The 17,704-nt window shown below is 37.2% G+C and overlaps 1 protein-coding gene and 1 long non-coding RNA gene across 6 annotated transcripts in view; one reads left to right on the top strand and one right to left on the bottom strand.

Annotated features, from left to right (window-relative positions):
• LOC143729317 (uncharacterized) overlaps positions 1-17,704 on the bottom strand; it is a 591,772-nt gene that overhangs the window by 31,791 nt on the left and 542,277 nt on the right. The gene's annotated exons all lie outside the window — the stretch shown is intronic.
• The window catches only part of ralgps2 (Ral GEF with PH domain and SH3 binding motif 2), a 155,066-nt gene that overhangs the window by 29,205 nt on the left and 108,157 nt on the right, over positions 1-17,704 (top strand). The gene's annotated exons all lie outside the window — the stretch shown is intronic.

Below are 17,704 nucleotides of genomic sequence, written 5' to 3'. Positions count from 1 at the left end.
GGGCGGACCCAGGGTTACCCATTATCTGTCCTGCCTAGAGATTCAAACGCTGGGTCTTTGTCCTATGTGGGAGTGGACGGGTTGTGAACATGCAAACACAGGCAGAGAACAATGTCTTTTCTATATTTAGGAAGTTTAAATCTACTTTTTTAGGCAGTGACACATCCTGTCTAAGCCTGTCATTCAGCTGTTTTATTTTTTTGTATCTGTATTTGTGTAACGTGAATGACGACGGCCTTGAACGTGGTTTGAAAATGTACTGAGCGAGTGGTCTCAAAGGCGGGAGGTAGAACAAAAACCAGAGAGGGGAGAATTGAGGAGGAGGGTGGGGTGAAGAAGTGATACAGCTGTTTGTTTAGCCACAGCTGTTGCTCTTCATCTCTCTCACACACACACACACACACACACACACACACACACACACACACACACACACACACACACACACACACACACACACACACACACACACACACACACACACACACACACACACAATGAAACATTGTTCTGTGATGGTCAGATTGAGAGGGAAAAATGCAAAGAGATAGAAGGGTGAATGTATAATGGTTGCTTTCATGAATGGAGTACGTCACAGATGTTCGAAATGAATTGAGGATGGGCTTTTTTGAATTGGGTCGGTAAAGGTGCCACCACTTGAAACCACCCAGAACACACTAGCGATTGCCTAAGTATCCAGAACAATCTAACAAATGCATAGTAGTGGTGTGTTTTTCTGTAACACACACTCCTTGCCCTGGTGACCTGAGAGAGCAAACATATTTGGGTCACTGAGAGTTTGCGTTCCTCTCCTCTGAACTGCCTTGTTAAAGAGAATTCATAAGTGTGGAGATGACAAGATCCACAACTGTACACTTCCTGAAGAAACCCCTCATTTCTGTAGGCCTTCATTGAACATCAAGGGCAATAATATAACGCAAATTTCATGTAAATTAGTCTCTAGATCACTTTTTCTGTCTTCACATATTCTATTAAATATGCTTGACTTAAGTTGTTTTTACAGTGTAAGTATGATGTATTACTATTTATAGTGGCATAAAACTTAAAGCTAAAGTGGGCAATTTCTGCACTAGTGGTTGACCAATATTGTTTTATTTTTTATTGGCCGATGCCGATATCTTATAGTGCATGGTGGCCGATATAAAGCCGATGTATACACTTTATTTAAATTAATATTTAATAAATTAGAAATGCATCATTTGAAAATGAATTAAAAACTAATCTCTAAATTAAACAGACTTTAGTTAAGAATCAACTTCTTGATTCTGTAATCGTATTACTATATTTTTTCACAAATAAAGTAATTGTTTGAAAAAATATGAATAAAAAGGAAGTAAACAGTGTAACCAACAGGGAACTCAGTAATCTGGTAATCAAGGTAGCACTAATTTTACACACACCACACAGTGAAAATTACATGAATATGACATCGGGGCAACTGAATATAGCACAGCAAGGCCAAAAAAATGCATGAAGATAGATTCAAATGTTTTGTTGTTGTCGTAGTTTAAAAGCAGAGGTTCTGTTCTTTCTTTTGATATATTGCATGTTCAGATATTCAACAAAACATCCTGGGGGCCATGACATTTGTTTTTTTTTTTAAAAGCTGCCGGTTAAAAGTTAAAGTCATGCAAAAATTATATTCAAACTCAAATAATTTGAATATGGTACAAAGCGCACAAGTACATGAGATAATCATTGAGCTTTCAGCCACAATGTCACTGAAATCGGAATCATATAAAGTAGAATCTCCTTTTGCTCATTGCACATCGCCATCATATCTGGTTAGGATAAAAACTCTGATTAACTTGGTAACGAAACATTCCTATGTGAAACATTTGTGTGTAGTAGCATCGCTTGCCGTCTGGTTAGTACACTTCAGGCTGGTTCAAACAAACAAACACATTTTTTGATAGCACCACAGAAGCAACTTTAATGAAATAATGAGACTTAAATGGAGTCTCTATTGAGCTAACTCTACAATAGAGTTAGCGCAGGGCTCGCAAAATCGCTAGCCCGACGTCCCGGGGCTATCTGAAATGGTGTAATCAAATTGCTCCCTTTAATCACATTATTGACTATTTTAAGTAAAAATATGACCGCATAAGTTTTTGATCATGCCGATTTATCCGCACCGCAATTTCTCATGAATCTCCGTGCCTGTTTTAAGAGAAACACATGATCAGCGGCGTGTGTGGATGTTGCTAATACAATGCAAAATCAGATGATAATTCAAATAACAATTTGAGGGAATAAAAAAAAACATTATGATGTCTAGAAATCAATTTCAATAGTAACGTTACATTGGGTTTAATTAGTCTTTTAATGAGATCCATCAATATTGTTAGTGACGAGAATTTTCACGAGAATAAATCGTAGATCAGCTAATTTCCTTGTGTACGTTACTGGTCTTGTGGTTAAAACTCTTGCTAAGCGTGTCAGAGGTTCTTGGTTCTAATTTTTTTTCTCATCAAAACCGAACATGTTCATCAGTGATTACAGTATATACAGTATATACTGATTACAGTTTTAATCCATGTGCTAACACACTATCACTGTAAAGCTGCTTTGAATCAAACAAATCTGTAGCCTATGGTAAAAAGCGCTACATAAATAAAGGTGACTTGACCATCATATATTCTGCTATAAACAGCATAAAATAATTAGAGCACCATTTACTTGCCTCAAAGTCTGGTGTTGTTGTTGTTGTTATTATTACTATTTATATTTACTACATTTCAATATGTGAATTATTCCGGGCATTAAAAAAAAAAAAGTTTGGTTCCGATTGGTTATCAGTTGAGGTCATGGGTCGGTAGGGACTTTTTTTTTTTTTTTTTTGTCCAGTGGCAGCAAGGGATAGGAAGGAAATTATTATTATTATTTTTTAATTTTTTATTTACAGTAGCGATGGAAAAGCTACTCTATTTTTTCATAACATAGCCTACCTGTACATGTACTCTACCACCTTGTGTGTCCCAGCATGTTACACACACACACACACACGCTGATTTTAAATGTGTGCGCGGGGGCAAACGGGACGTCAGACATCTCGTGAGTTCAGAGTTTTGGAGAGATCAGTTGTTTTAACCATTCATTAAAACGAATCGGTTCAAATGAGTCATTAGTTCGCGAATTGGGCGTGTCATTATCGGACGTGTGCACGTTGTGTGATTATCCTGGCGGTTAAGACATCCCACAAGATTTGTGTCATCACAGAAAACATTTCATCACTGGATAGTTTTTTCGTTTATTTAAAGCGTGGTTTGTATGTCAGCTGAATGTGTGGAACGCTTTTCAGAGAAGATAAGGCAACGTATTTTAGCACAATTCCCACCCAGCGGTAATTCAGGAAAAAAGAAATCTCCGAATGCTCCACGTGAAACTTTAGTCTTCCGACCTTGCCATCATGTCGATTTATTTTGATTAATATGTGCGAGGGAGAGAGAGCAAGACAGTGCTTAGTTTTGAGACGGTGAAGCCTATACTTTCGCCTGGCTGCGCAGAGAGAGCGCGCGCGCGACCGGGGCTCTCTCTCTATCTCTGCTCGTTCAGTTCATGCGCCCTGTCACAAGCGCAGCAGTGCATCTACATGACAACAACGATGTGTGAACGCCCGTGGCTGCCTCGTTTGTTCGCATTGCTGGAGGACAACAGGCTATACAAATACGGTGCTGTACAAAAACATAAATTATAGTTCGCCTCAAAGTTTTTTATTTGTGTATTTATTTAATTTGTATTATTTCTTCCGCAAGCTCATAAAATAAATTTGGGTCGCACATAAATTGACAGGGTCGGTCGGAAACCGGAACCAAGCAATTTTTTTTCTTATGCCCCATCACAAAATTAACACTTTTAGCTTTGTAAGACTTGAAAGGTGTGGTAAAACACGATTTCACCTTTCTAACTTTAGCTAGTTTGTAATGTTGCTGTTTGTCTTTAAGCATAAACAACATCTGCAAAGTTACAGCGCTCAAAGTTCAAAGCAAAGGGAGCTATTTGCTTTTAAAAAATTCAATTTCTAAGGACTACAGCAAACGACGGGTTTTGGACTACACGTCATTCCTTTGAGTTTGCTGACGTCAGCAAATCCCATTATTTACATAAACTTTTCCTCCGAGAATACTTAAGCGGGGTGAGGCCATTTTATATTGCTTTTTTGGAGATGAGTTGTCGCAATGACGTCGAAACGCTGCTGTTATTTTCATCCCGGTTGCAGGTCCACTTTGTTCAGCCTTCCTAGGGACGAGGGAGTTAGGGATCAATGGTTAAAATTTATTTTTAACTCGGTCCCTCATAATTATGACGAGTTCAATGCATGATTCGCACTACGGCTTGTGCTGAAAGATGGAGCAGTTCCCACTTTAAGAACAGAAGCTGTTGTTTACGGCCCACAACCTGTAAGTACGATTTATTTTTCGTCTATCTGTTTTCCTGTAATCATTCGTATTGTTAATTGTACGTTGTAGCAAGGAATCTCAAACAGCGAACTTGGAATTAGTGTAAATTATTCTTTGATTAGCGCTTTTATGTTAATCTACATTCTTGTTTATCTACAGGCATGCTAAACATGGTTCTGTGTTTGATTTGGCAGCCGATGTTTAGTGTTCGTTTAAAAAAGTAATGAGAACAAACCTTTCTAAAAACGTTGTTTAACAGCCGTTCTTGAACAGGTTCTGCTCGATCATCTTCACTAACGTTTCCCCGGGTCCGATTGGTTTTATTGACGCCATTGTTTATAATACACCAAAGCACAAACTACCGGTAAAGGTACTGGGCGTGACGTTTACGGAAAACGCGCACTAGACGGTTAGCGAATCACAACACACTGGGCCAGCTAACCAATCTGAGCCCATTGCGTATTTTTGAGGGACTGGCTTCATAGATCCCGGAAACCATCAGACCGTTTTTACAAGAAGGGGCAGAGCAGTGTAGAATAAAGGTAAAATATATGAAACATAATGATTTTTTTTAAAAACGAAGCATTAACAGATGTTACAGTGCACCCCACAAACACAATCAAACCTTTGAAAAAAATGCGTTTTACCACCCCTTTAAAACAACGGAGCTGCGCACTTGTTGATATTTATGTTTTGAAAAAGGTTTTGATTGATGTTTTGATGTCCTAACCAATTTTCTACATTAAAAATTGTCTTTTTTATTTGGGCTAGTAAAATACATTTCAGGCTACCAAAATCTGAAGAGTGCCTGCCCGAAGGGCTACCAGCAATTTAGAAATTTTGCGAGCCCTGTAATTGTTACAGCATGTTGTTAAGCTGACAAGTGTTTTACTCTATAAAGCATGAACATACACACATTAGATAATTATCCATACCCTCAACTTTTTTGTATCAATATTTTTGAGTATGAATTTTTTTATAGTTTATTTCTCTTGTATCATACCCCATCTTGGATTTCAGAAAGATAGTAACCTTTTGGAGCAGCCTTGACGTAGGAAGTTTTTGGAACTGAGACACTCTTTTCTCTTTCAGAATAGCTCTTTTCTGGGCATTGTTACGGTCATTGTGTTTGTTTGTCATTTCTTTGTGTCTCTCATGTCTCTATGTCTCTTCCTCAAATCCCTGAAGGCCAACTGGAATAATCTCAAGAGAGAGAGTTAGAAAGAGCCAGAAACATGCTGTGAGGGGATCAAGTCAAAGAACAAATGAAAGCATGTGGAGCAATGAAAGGAATGAAGTGTAGCCTATGTGATTTATATGCAGCCAATGTGTTCTCATCCTCGCCCCAGCGGGTAGACGTCTTCCTGTGATGGAGGGATCGAGAAAAGAGGTGTGGGGTGAAAACATAATGATGACTCATGAAATTAGTGTTGATTAAAATATACTGTTGATTTCTACAGAGGGAGTGTTGATAAGACACGTGTTCCAAATGGTTAACCTCTGGGTAATCTAGTGTTTGAGTTCAGCAACCCTTACCAGTATTGAATATTATTAATCCACTTGAATTTTGGCAACTGAAAAATTTGGTCAAAACTAGTTTTTGGAAGGTTGAAAGCTGTAATTATTAATTTGCCCTTTTTCAAATGCGTTTTAACTGCGTTAGCTTCTGTTTCGTGTACACAATGTGGATGAGTTCATTTATTTCTTTTATGGAACTCAACAGTAGATTTGTTTGAAAAATGTCTCTGTTTATTTATTATTCATACAATGAAAGTCAATAGGGTTCAATTTTGTTTAGTTGGATTTTTCGTTAGATTTAGCTTTTTACCCCACGGCAGGAAACGGGACCACGCAATCCCCTGGCCATGTGTTCATCTGTACCCTCGACTGATTTCCTTCTGATCAAACTCAGCTGGTGGAAGGCTTTACAGAACAGCATGAGGGTTTATTAGGCCGAGGGCCAGTTTGGGGTCCATATGCCAACCCTTTCCTGAGAGTGAGACCGTACTGTCCCTTTTGGACGACTATTGCATAATGCAGCTTCAATAAAGGACAAAAACCGATCCATTGGTACGACCTCTGAACTCTGACATGGCCACGTGAGACGTGCTGCAATGGGGATCATATCCGAAAAGCTTAACTTCAAATCAGTGGATCAATGGTCGGTAATGCAGTCAGAGTAATCCGAAGGGTCAGGACTTCCTTTACACGCCCTTGTATTGATTTTTAAACACATTGCTCATTATTTAATGCCTTAAATACTGCTGATCCTTTGCATGTGTTTGAATAAGATGATGACATGGTGTGAGCTATGATTCAGTAAATAAACATTTCCCAACAGTGCAGATGTTAGGATAAGGATGTGCGAAACTATGTCTTTTCATAATTGACTGTCTGAATGATTATCCTATTTGGTCTTAAGGGTCAATGACAAAAACAAAGAGTATTCATGATAAAGAAAAATTTTTGTTTTGAGTAGTGTGCTTTGTATTCATATTTGTCTTTTATATTATATTATATTATATTATATTATATTATATTATATTATATTAAGTTTTTTCCATTTTCCATTCCAAGAGTACCATTCGAAAGAACTGTCAATTCAAATTTCACTTTAAAAATGTAATGTGGTGAAAAACCGTCATGTAAAAATTAAAACAATTTTCAGTAGACCTTAAAAAGAGGTGATCATTATTTTCAAAATGTAAAACAAAGAAACGTTTTTAAACATTATTCTTCTATGTAAAAAATATTATTTACAAATATAGGGAATCGGGATGCACAGATACCTTTTTTTTCTCATAACCGATCCAATTCTTCTGATACCCAAATTCTGAGTATCGGCCGATACGGTATGGATGTTTTGTAACCGTGGTTGAAAAGAAAGATATTCCCGCGGAATAGCGGTAAACCGCTTTAAATACAAAGAAAAAAAAATACGCTTTTAAATTTAATCTATGTCGATTATATGAAAAGTGAACAGCATGAGTAAGATAGGATCATAAGATGGGTCAGACATGATTTTGACCACTTTATTAAGTTTTGTTTTGTAGAAAGACTTTCTTTAAATTAAATTTCGTTTTGTATAAATTGTATCTAAATTTTAATAACTGTTTCATTAACTAATTGCCTGGAATTAATAAATAAGAAGCAACTATAGCAGACATATACGTAATCAGGAGGATGTGGAGGCGCGGGCCACGTGAACTTCGTGAACTTCCTCTTGCGCGTGAACTGGAGCTTGTCTCATAGGCATGAGAAATAAATAGAAGCTTAATGTCTACTTTTAAACAAATTTCAAAACGAAATGATAACATTTTAGGCTACAGTAGCCTAGTCAGGGAAGGTCAGGTTTGCCGATGTGCGTTATAGGCTATTTAATTATTTATTTTTATCCCTGTGCGCCAATCGGAGACGCAGTTCACTGCTGATATTCTGGGGATACAACATAGCCAATAGGCTATACTAGGGACTTTAGCCTTTAAATATCTTTGCTGCATTGGATCAGTCTGCTTTCTAGAACAGCCAAGAGCTTTCTAGCCTTGCATGCTTGTAGACCTTAAAACAGTCAGCGCCGCGGATGCGGTTTCGAAAATTAATCAAAAAACGTTGGTGCGGACAGATGATGAGTTTTGTGATGCGGTTGCGGATGAAATAATAATAGCCCATCCTCGCATCTCTAATACAAATGGAATGTTATTGTGTCATGGAACATGCGCTCCCCAACTCGCGAAAGATCGGATTTGCTCCATCTTTTGATAAGTTTTGTTCAGAAAACCTTAAATCCATGCAAGACACCATGTCAATAGAATCAATGAATCCATGTCATTAGACACAACGTGCACTAATTTTTGCGGTGATGACGGTGACGAGGTCAGACCCGCGGTTGGAGTCACGTGACCGCGGTATTGCGGTAATCTTCCCAGCCCTATCGGCCGATACGGATAACTAGCCGATACTATGCTGTTTTTTTTTTGTAGAATTGTAGAATAACTTAGTATGAAACTGATGATCACTCTTTTATGTGTTAAAAAAAAATCCACCTAATGCACACAACTTCATTATAAAGAAAACACAACAAATGAATGAAATAATCATAATCTATGACAAAAATATATGTATTATAAACAAGGTTAGTGGATAATTCAGCAGCAAAAGTAATTCTAGAAAAATCTTTAGTGCAAAATAATCTTATAAAATCTGATAATTTAGTGAAAAAACATTTAGGCCTAGTGGGGAAATAAATAAAAGTGAGAGTAAGTGAATTGCTAAATCTGGTAAAGGGTAAAGAAAAATACAAATTTGAATTCTTATAAAATACATTAATGAAAAATAATTTGTAGACCATTAATATATCTACTAGCACAACTTTTTAACGGGGCACCAATATATTATGTCACACCACATGCCATTTTACAACCTGATCTAACCTTGTCATAAAGAAAATAGAAAATTATCAGATACTTTAAGATATTTATTGACCTTGACAGTCATGAGGGTCATATACAATATAGACTACTAGAATATTAATACTCTGATTAATATTCTTTAAAATATTAAGCATATATGCAGTTTTTTTAAAGAAAAAAAAAAGGTCAGACTATCTAATAAGGTTTAATATTATTGCGTCACCCTGGCATTTTTGTTGACCCCCAAAAATGGACGGACTAACATATTTGTAATATAGCCTACATTATTTTACTTGGTGCACAAAACTATAGTCATTCACCTTTATAGCATTCTTTTTTATTTAAATCCTGTAGGTTTACCGCCAGGTGAAGTCGACCATCCCTATCTAGAGTGTGTGAGTGTTCGTGGTTTGCTGTGGTGTATGACGTTGGTCGGTTAATGCACGTAAATCATCTACTTAGATCTACTCGACACTCAAAACCACAACTATAAACACCAACACAAGATAACAAACTCACCCATTTCCTCCACTGCCGCCGTGTTGTTTATTTAGGAGAGTGTGAATGTGTACTGATGTGTGCCATGACCGTGTGTCAGTCATTATTACTATAACCCTTTTCCTATTGCTGCCGGTCAGCACAGCAGTTACCGCTTCCTCTCAGAATCCCTCGTTTCCTGTGGAGTTTCCTGTTGGCTTCTGAATTGGGCTCATACAGAGACAGGAATGGGGCACACAGCCGAGAAAGTGTATTAAATCATGCGAGAGGGCGCAGGGAAGGCATGCTAGACGAAGAAGGGTGAAGAAGTCATCCAGGCTGCGGATTTGGGCTCAGGCCAGCTGCTCTGATCCCACGGGAGTCTTCAGTCAGCACACTCACTCACACACACACACACACACACACACACCGCCTGATGCTGCCCGCTTGCTTGACTGCTGACACTGCCAACCTCCAGCACGTGCTCGCTTATTGATCCTTACAGAATCATGTGAAAAGGGACATTGAGCACAGGTTACTGTCATCTTTTCTTCTTTCTTTAACCATGTGACATGGAAATTGTCCGGTCAGCAGACCATAGACAGCTGTGACCCCCAAACGCCTCACCCGGGAGGTTTTGATCCTTCAGAGGCCAAGATACTGAACACTGAAAAAATGTGTATGATAAATACGCATTATACTTCCTATATATTATAACTAATTATTATAATAAACATTTAAGGCAGCAACTTAAGTTTTTCATTTGAACTAGTGGGATTTTTGTTTGTTTGTAGTGAACTTGACTTTTAAACTCCATTCTCAATTTCTGTTGGATTATTGGTTTCAGACAGGATGCAGAATTGTAATTCTAACTTGATGTAAGTAAAATGTAAATTAAAATTGCATAATTCTTCATTCAACTGCTGTGAGTGTATGTTCTAATACATTTTATTTGAAATACATTTTCATGCATTATTATTAAATAAATTACAAGTCTTTATACTTGTATCATATGGGATATTTCCAGGAACACACAATAATATTATCAATAATCATTGTTTGATATGCCACCCATATCATGATTTGATGCTCAAGAAACATTTCTTATTATCAATGTTGAAAACAGTTTTTGCTGTTTAATATTTTTGTGGAAACTGATGAATTTTTCAAGATTCATTGTTGAATAGAAAGTTAAAAAGCAAAGCAAGAAAGCATACATTTGAAATACAAATCTTTTTGTAACATTGAAAAACTCTTTACTTTTGATCGATTTAATGCATCCTAAGTATTCATTTCTTAAAAAAAAAATAAAAAAAATCTTACTGACCCCAAACTTTTGAACGGTAGTGTATATTGACTTTTTTTTAAACCTTTTAAAATATTAGTTTTAAAATGCTTAAAAATTAATAATAATAGTTAGTGTATTGTTCCAATCATGATCAATGGCAATGCTTCGTCCTCGTTGGAATCGATGGATTTCCAAGAGATTGTTCCAATAATTGTTTTAAATACATAACGTAAATTCCCCTTCCTATATTTGCTGTTCAGATTGAATATCCAATTGAACATCCTGCAATTGAAATGCATGCTCCTCTTTGCACGCCTGTTGTGTTCTCCATTCATTATGCAGTAACGGCTCTGTTGATCCTCAGCCAGACAACACACACAGACACGGAGCAGGTCTGTCATCAGCCGTCAGTCTCACACTCAACTCCATTTGTCAAATTCCTCTGCTTCTGATCAGCAGTCTGCCATAGCGTGTGCCATGACCTTGGCTTTTTATAGTCTCTCTTTCTCTCTTTGGATGATCATTAGAGTGATGACAGGCTGGCTGTTTCTCACCTCCTTTACACACACATACACACAATCTGCTGTTAAACCAGCTACCCGCTACTGTCTCTTCAGGACAAATATCAACTTCCTTTTCCTCTAAATATTTGGGCAGGGTAGTGTTTCATGTAGATGGGTGTCGGACCTGTCGCTCTATTTCTGTCTCTCCTAACATCCTTAACTTTAAGCCTGTTTTAAAGCAGATTTCTGGCAGACACTGTTTGCTTTCTGTCAGACATGCATACACAAACTGTTTGGCTCATCGGTCTGATAATAATCAGGCCTGTGAGATGCTTCAGGCTCAGATCAGGGACGCATGGATTTCATTGTCATTTCATACACAGTTTTTCAAGCCTGAACGTTTCTCATTTGCTTTCACTTCAAGGCACATGCAGGTACGGCATGTGTTTGTCACTGTCTGTCTAAATTAAGACACACTCAATCACACACCACTGCATGACATTTAAGTGAGAGCAACCATGGCAGAAGTGTATTAGCATTGATGTGAAAGCTATTCAACTGTGCTGCACTTACTATTTTGGCTACTTATTGGTGAAGCATATTTATTATTTGTATTATTTTTATGGGTTACAAATTTAGGGTGATGCATTTGATCAAAATAAAACTGAAATTGTAAAATGGGCGATTATCAAATAGCAAAGGCTGTGATTTTAAATAAATATTGCTATGCGCTGCGTGTTCAAGAGAGAAGCATAGCAATGTGTTAATTTTGGCGCAGTTTGATTTATATAATTTCAGCTTTTCAGTCCATGGATGTAAACTACGCAGTCGTAGCGAGAGATGGCAGGGTTATGAACCGTGGAAGCTAGTGTACGAACAACTCAGCAACACTGCAGGAAACCAGGGCTTTGCACCAACGCACTTACTTTTTCTTCTAGCGGGATGGAGGCGAGTGAATCCTAGCGGTTGGTCATTTACACCTGTACGATGTCTCACATATATGCGAGTTAAAGACCTATGATTTTCCGTGATGAGCAATAATCAAACAATTTGTCTTCCTTGCTTTAATTTTAACAGCAAACCTCTGATGTGCAGCACTCCGTTTGACAAAGGAATTGTTTAATTTTCATTTGATTACATTTGAAAAGATCAGTTAAGTTGTTAATGCTTTATGCATTCATTAGATTATTACCACCTTTGAAAATAAATTAGTATTAAATCATAAAAAATACGAAAAATTCGTTCACACAGCAAAGAATTTCTAAAAAAAAAATGTTTTACATTTCATCAACACTTAAAACAATTCGATTTATTGGAATTAATAAGTATTCATTTGACTAGGCATGCTTTGTAATCATTGAAATTATTCAAATTTAAAGCTGCAGTCCGTAGTTTTTCCTCTTTGTCGCCATCTCTGTTCGAAATCTGCAATTGCAGTTATTCGCAGAATTATCAACTTTACGTGGGTTGTGCCTCGGCACCGCACAGCGCGGATGAATCCAATGTTTTGGGGAGAATGTGCGGCTGTCAGTTGCCGCCGGTGTGGATCCTGTCATTTGGAATCACAGATTCTACTTTTTGGAAGTATGACCAACATAAGAATTTTCAATGGAAAATGTGATCTGAACAAGTAACATCCACTTTTGTTCTGACCAACTAAGGGGAAAAAGCATTGCAGTAAATCGAGGTGATTAAATCTTATGATCGCTTATCATATCATGTCAAACCGTACAAATTATACTCTATTTTCAAATTGTAAATGTTAACAACATCAGCATTGCGTGACTACGTTTCGATTTTTATCCTTGTTTTCGTATCCTCTTTTTTTCTGTAGTCACTCCGAAGTCCAAAGACTTTTGCACTTTACAACGGGTAAATCTCCAGTTGTCACTGGTGATTGTCATTTGAACCTTTCTGGATCCGCCATTAAATTGCTAAGTTTAATTATATCAAGTGCTGTGAGAAAAGGCTTTAAATCTCCACCTCCAACATCCTCACACCCAACATAGCCAACTAGCTGAGACACTTTCTTTATGTGTACAGTTGTGACGTAATGACACAAAGACATGCTCGAATTTTCCGCGGAAATCCACCAGTACCACTGGAATTAAAAACATTATTACAAGCTTACCGTTTTGAATTGAGCGAAGACAAGCAGATAGTTTTGAACACTGTCTAGTTATGTGCTTGCTCATAAATGTATTTTGGATAATTTTTAGCTCAAAAAAGTTACGGACTCCAGCTTTAACTGAACCGTTAAAATAGAATAAATGGAAAATTAAAACGAAAAACTGAATTTGGGAAAAACAAAACAAATTTAGAAATAGGCCCCTACATTTTTTTTTGTTAAACTTAATACATTTTCATGATTTGTATTAATTAGACAAGCTTTTTGATTACTCATTTTTAATTGAACCATTAAAGCAGAGAATTTTAAAATAGGGAAAAAAATGATCTGAAATTGTTTTAAATTTAATTTCATAGTGCCTTATAAAGAGGGACATAACATGCCATATTGGCTGCTTATGTTTTGAACAGCTTAATTTATGATTGTTTTAAGTATTAACTTTTGTTGTCATGACGCGGTTCACTTCCAGTGTAGACGCGGTGTCAGACAGCAATTGTGTTTCTGTTTTTTTTCCTGTTACAGTATGTTGATATTTTCCTGTGTTGGTGCGTGGAGCTGCCATTGTTCTCTGTTGGATACGTGCTTAAATGAACGTATTGTTATTATTGTTATGGATAGTGTACTGTAACTCTTGTTCTTATTCATGCTTACTTATTGAACCACAAAATATCATATTTTCCATTTTAACTTTCTCCTCTTATCGCCTCCCTCAAGGCTTATTCCATAGGGTGTTTTTTTTCCTCCTGCTGAATGTCAAATGAAATATGGATGAACAGGGCTCAGAGGGGGCCCAGAGCAAAGTTTGTGTGTGTGTTCATGAAAATAAGTGGAAAAAGAGGGTTAACAAACACACTAAATTTCCTTACAGAAACATAAGCTGCCAGTGTTGGACAACATGTCTGTTACAGGTACTGACATCCCTGCGTTGCAAATATGGATATTAGTGATGCTTTTTGTTTCACTGATTTGTTTAGTGACCCGTTCTGCTGGTTTAGGGATGCACCGAAAAGAAAATTTTGGACCGAAACCGAAAATTCTGAATGCACTTGGCCGAAAACTGAAACCAGAAATGCTTTTTGAAAATTATTTATTTATTATTTATATTAGCTTCTTTTTTGTATCATTTGCATTAATATTAGACTTTTTCATGAAATTCAATCATTTTAATGATAATGAATTAAAAAAATACAAGCCAATAAAATAACCACACTTTTATTGAAAGTGACACACTAAAATTGGACCGCAAATATATTAAAGGGTTAGTTCACCCAAAAATGAAAATTAAGTCATTAATTACTCATCCCCATGCTGTACCAACCCCGTAAGACCTTCGTTCATCTTCGGAACACGAATGAAGATATTTTTGATTAAATCTGAGAGGTGGATCACTGCCACATAGGCTGCCTAAGGGAACGAAACTTGACGGCCTAGAAAGTCATTAAAGAACATGTTTAAATATTCCATGTGCCTATAGTGGCTCAACTATAAGTTTATCAAGCGACGAGACTACTTTTTGTACGAAAAAACAACATAAATAACGACTTTATTCGACTATTCCATTACTTCCTTGTGGGCCTTGAGACTAGAGTTCAAGAGATTTCCACGACGCATGCGCAAGAACTGAACAAGAATTAGTAGAAGAAGAACGTCCTCTGCTCAGTTCTCTGCTCTCGTTCCGACAACATCACGTAATTAACAAACATTTAGAAAATCAGGGTTCCGACGGGTCCTTGAAATCCTTGAAAGTTTGTGAATATGAAAAAAAAGATTTCAAGGCCCTGGAAAGTTTTTGAAAATAAACATAAATAGACATGGACGTTAAGTTAAGTGTTTTAAGCATGAGGTAGCCTACTTTGTGTTGTACGCTGCCATGACGTTCACACACGCAAAACTGTAACAATGTATCTTACAAGGTAACATGATGTAACCTTGCTCTCACATGAAATGTGTCCCCACATTAAGTCCTTGAATTTGAGGATATTGGACCTGGAAAGTCCTTGAAAGGTCCTTGAATTTGAAGTTAACCAAGGCGTGGGAACCCTGGAAAATTGATTTTGAATCGGTAGATCGAATCGTGATTCGTACATGCATGTTTTATGGGACACATGGAGAGGGAACACATGTAAGTGAAGGTGGGAAAATCTGAGTAGTTCAACCACTTGAACTCATTCCTTCAGGCTTGGAGTGTCTGTTCTCTGTTGCACTGTTTCCCCGGCAGGTTGAAACAAGACAGAGACACCTCCCACGCTCTTTCTCATCCGTATCTGTCCCTCGCTCCATTCCGCCTTTCATTCAGCCTCCTCCGTGCTTCTAAGCGTCTCTCCACGATCTTTTTCAACAACCTTCCGAGATCTCACACATTAATCATTCCCGTCACACCATCACGCTCAACGCGCAAAACACTCAACCCGACATTCCCTCGCAAGACAGACACATGTGAAGGTGATTTGTGTTGCCCTTCTGACGTGCACAGTGGTTACAAACATCCACAATCTTTACCGTCACTAAGTTGATTGTCAGTCGTGAAACCACTGTACATTTTATGTTTTTTATCTGCAGTTTTTTACTAAGCGCTCATCCGTACACTGATAGATCAGACAAGGTTATATTTCTCTGCATAAAGGTCAGCAAATTCACCTGTCACTTATAATTCTACAAATCCCCCCTTGCGTTTATTAAATATTTTAGCACATTGGATTAGGCTGTCAGCTAGCTACTAATAATTGTTCTCTTAGTGCCCCCCCCCCCCCCCCCCCCTTTTTTTTACCACGTTTCAAACCAAAACGGCAGAAGTTTTCAATATCAATGTGGATTGCTCATTTTCTGTGCTGATTTCATAAAATTGACCCTCAAAATTGTTTTAAACATGGTAAAGTCGGTGGTGGAAATGGCTGGGATTCACTGGGGCGACCCTAGCTGTAGACATTTTGTATTTTTAAACCATAGATGCAGAAAATTCCACTATTTTATTTTTGTGTGACATTTGCATAGCGTTTGGAGGCTATTAAAAAATGGAAATCCTCTATATTTAGGCTATTATATCTCCTCTTGAAATTCCTGCTGAAATCATTCTAATATGCTGATTTGCTGCTCCATAAACGTATAATAATCATAAACTGCTAATAGTAGTATGTTGAAAAAAAGTTGTACTGCTTAATATTTTTGTGGAAACTGGTGATACTTTTTTCAGAATTCTTTGATGAATAGAAAGTTCAAAAGAAAAGTCTTTTGAAAGTATTTTCTTTCTTTGAAATAGATTTTTAAATATAAGTGGCTAGGGATATGTAGAATTCCATATTTTTGCAGTTTGACAGCTGCAGTGCTCTGTGGGCGAAGGTTTCGTGTAGGCCTGTTTATGAAGCATTTTTCTTTCTGTGGAGTCATTCTTTTATTACCATGGTAACATCTTGGAAACAAAAGCTATAGCTACATATATGTTGAGAATTGAGTATTTATTTTCTGTGGAAATAAATTAATCACTTTCACAATTACTAGTCTGGTGAGACAGTGTTTGGTTAATTTCTTTGATATTGGTGGGTTACCACTTTAAACCGTTTAAGCATGTCACATTTTTGCATGTTTGTGACACGCCAGAGCGAATGGCTTCAGTTCAGCCTTCAGTCTACAGACTGGGGAAGCTTGTTCTCTTTAATATGCAGTACATGTTTTTCTGGCTTCAGCCATGTGATGTTTTTAAAGCTTATTTTCATGTGCGCGAGGGAAAGATAGCTTGACGTCCTGCTTTGCATTTGGCTCGTCCCATTGTGTCATGTGGTGGGTGGCGTCTGGTGTATTACTGTCCCAAACAATCCTCTTTAATGACCCGACACTGACCTCTCTGAAACTTCAGCTTCAGCCCATTTCCTCAAACACACGCAGCTGCTGTTGTTTTTTTATCCTCTTCACTGTATGTACAGCACCACCTAGTGAATTTCTTATTGATACACACTTTGTATGTGACATAACTGTTTCTTTAACTATATTGCCACTTTCACCCTCTAAATTACTAGTTTAATTTGTCCACAGACAATGTCCTACAAGCCTTATACATGCATTACAGGCAAATTCTGTCTTTTTAACACGTCATTTCAACCACATCTCAAATCACCATTCATTTAGTGGTGAAATTGATATTTTAAACATTTCACAAATAAAACGGCTGACTCCTGTGTCTTGCTATGTCTGATTTCATTACTAGAATTGGTGACACTTTATTATAAGGTCACTCACGTACTTACACGTTACTACATGCACGTACTATAGTAATAACAGTAAATTATGCATAATTACAACTGACCCTGACCACAACTCTATAGTAAGTACATGTAGTTAATTAATATTGCCCAGTACTTAAGTACAATGTAACTACGTCACCTTAAAATATATACTGTAATCATAGAATTGTATGGATCCTAAATATTGCCTACTCAGTTAAAGAAATAGTTTACTCTGCCTCATGTCATTCCAAACCTGTATGG

The sequence above is a fragment of the Siphateles boraxobius genome, unplaced genomic scaffold (assembly GCF_051911475.1).
Source record: "Siphateles boraxobius isolate OS27281-9 unplaced genomic scaffold, OSU_SipBor_1 8, whole genome shotgun sequence".
In the NCBI taxonomy this organism is placed as follows: domain Eukaryota; kingdom Metazoa; phylum Chordata; class Actinopteri; order Cypriniformes; family Leuciscidae; genus Siphateles; species Siphateles boraxobius.
The sequence above is the reverse complement of the archived record's forward strand: the minus strand, read 5'-3'. Positions and strand labels throughout refer to the sequence as shown.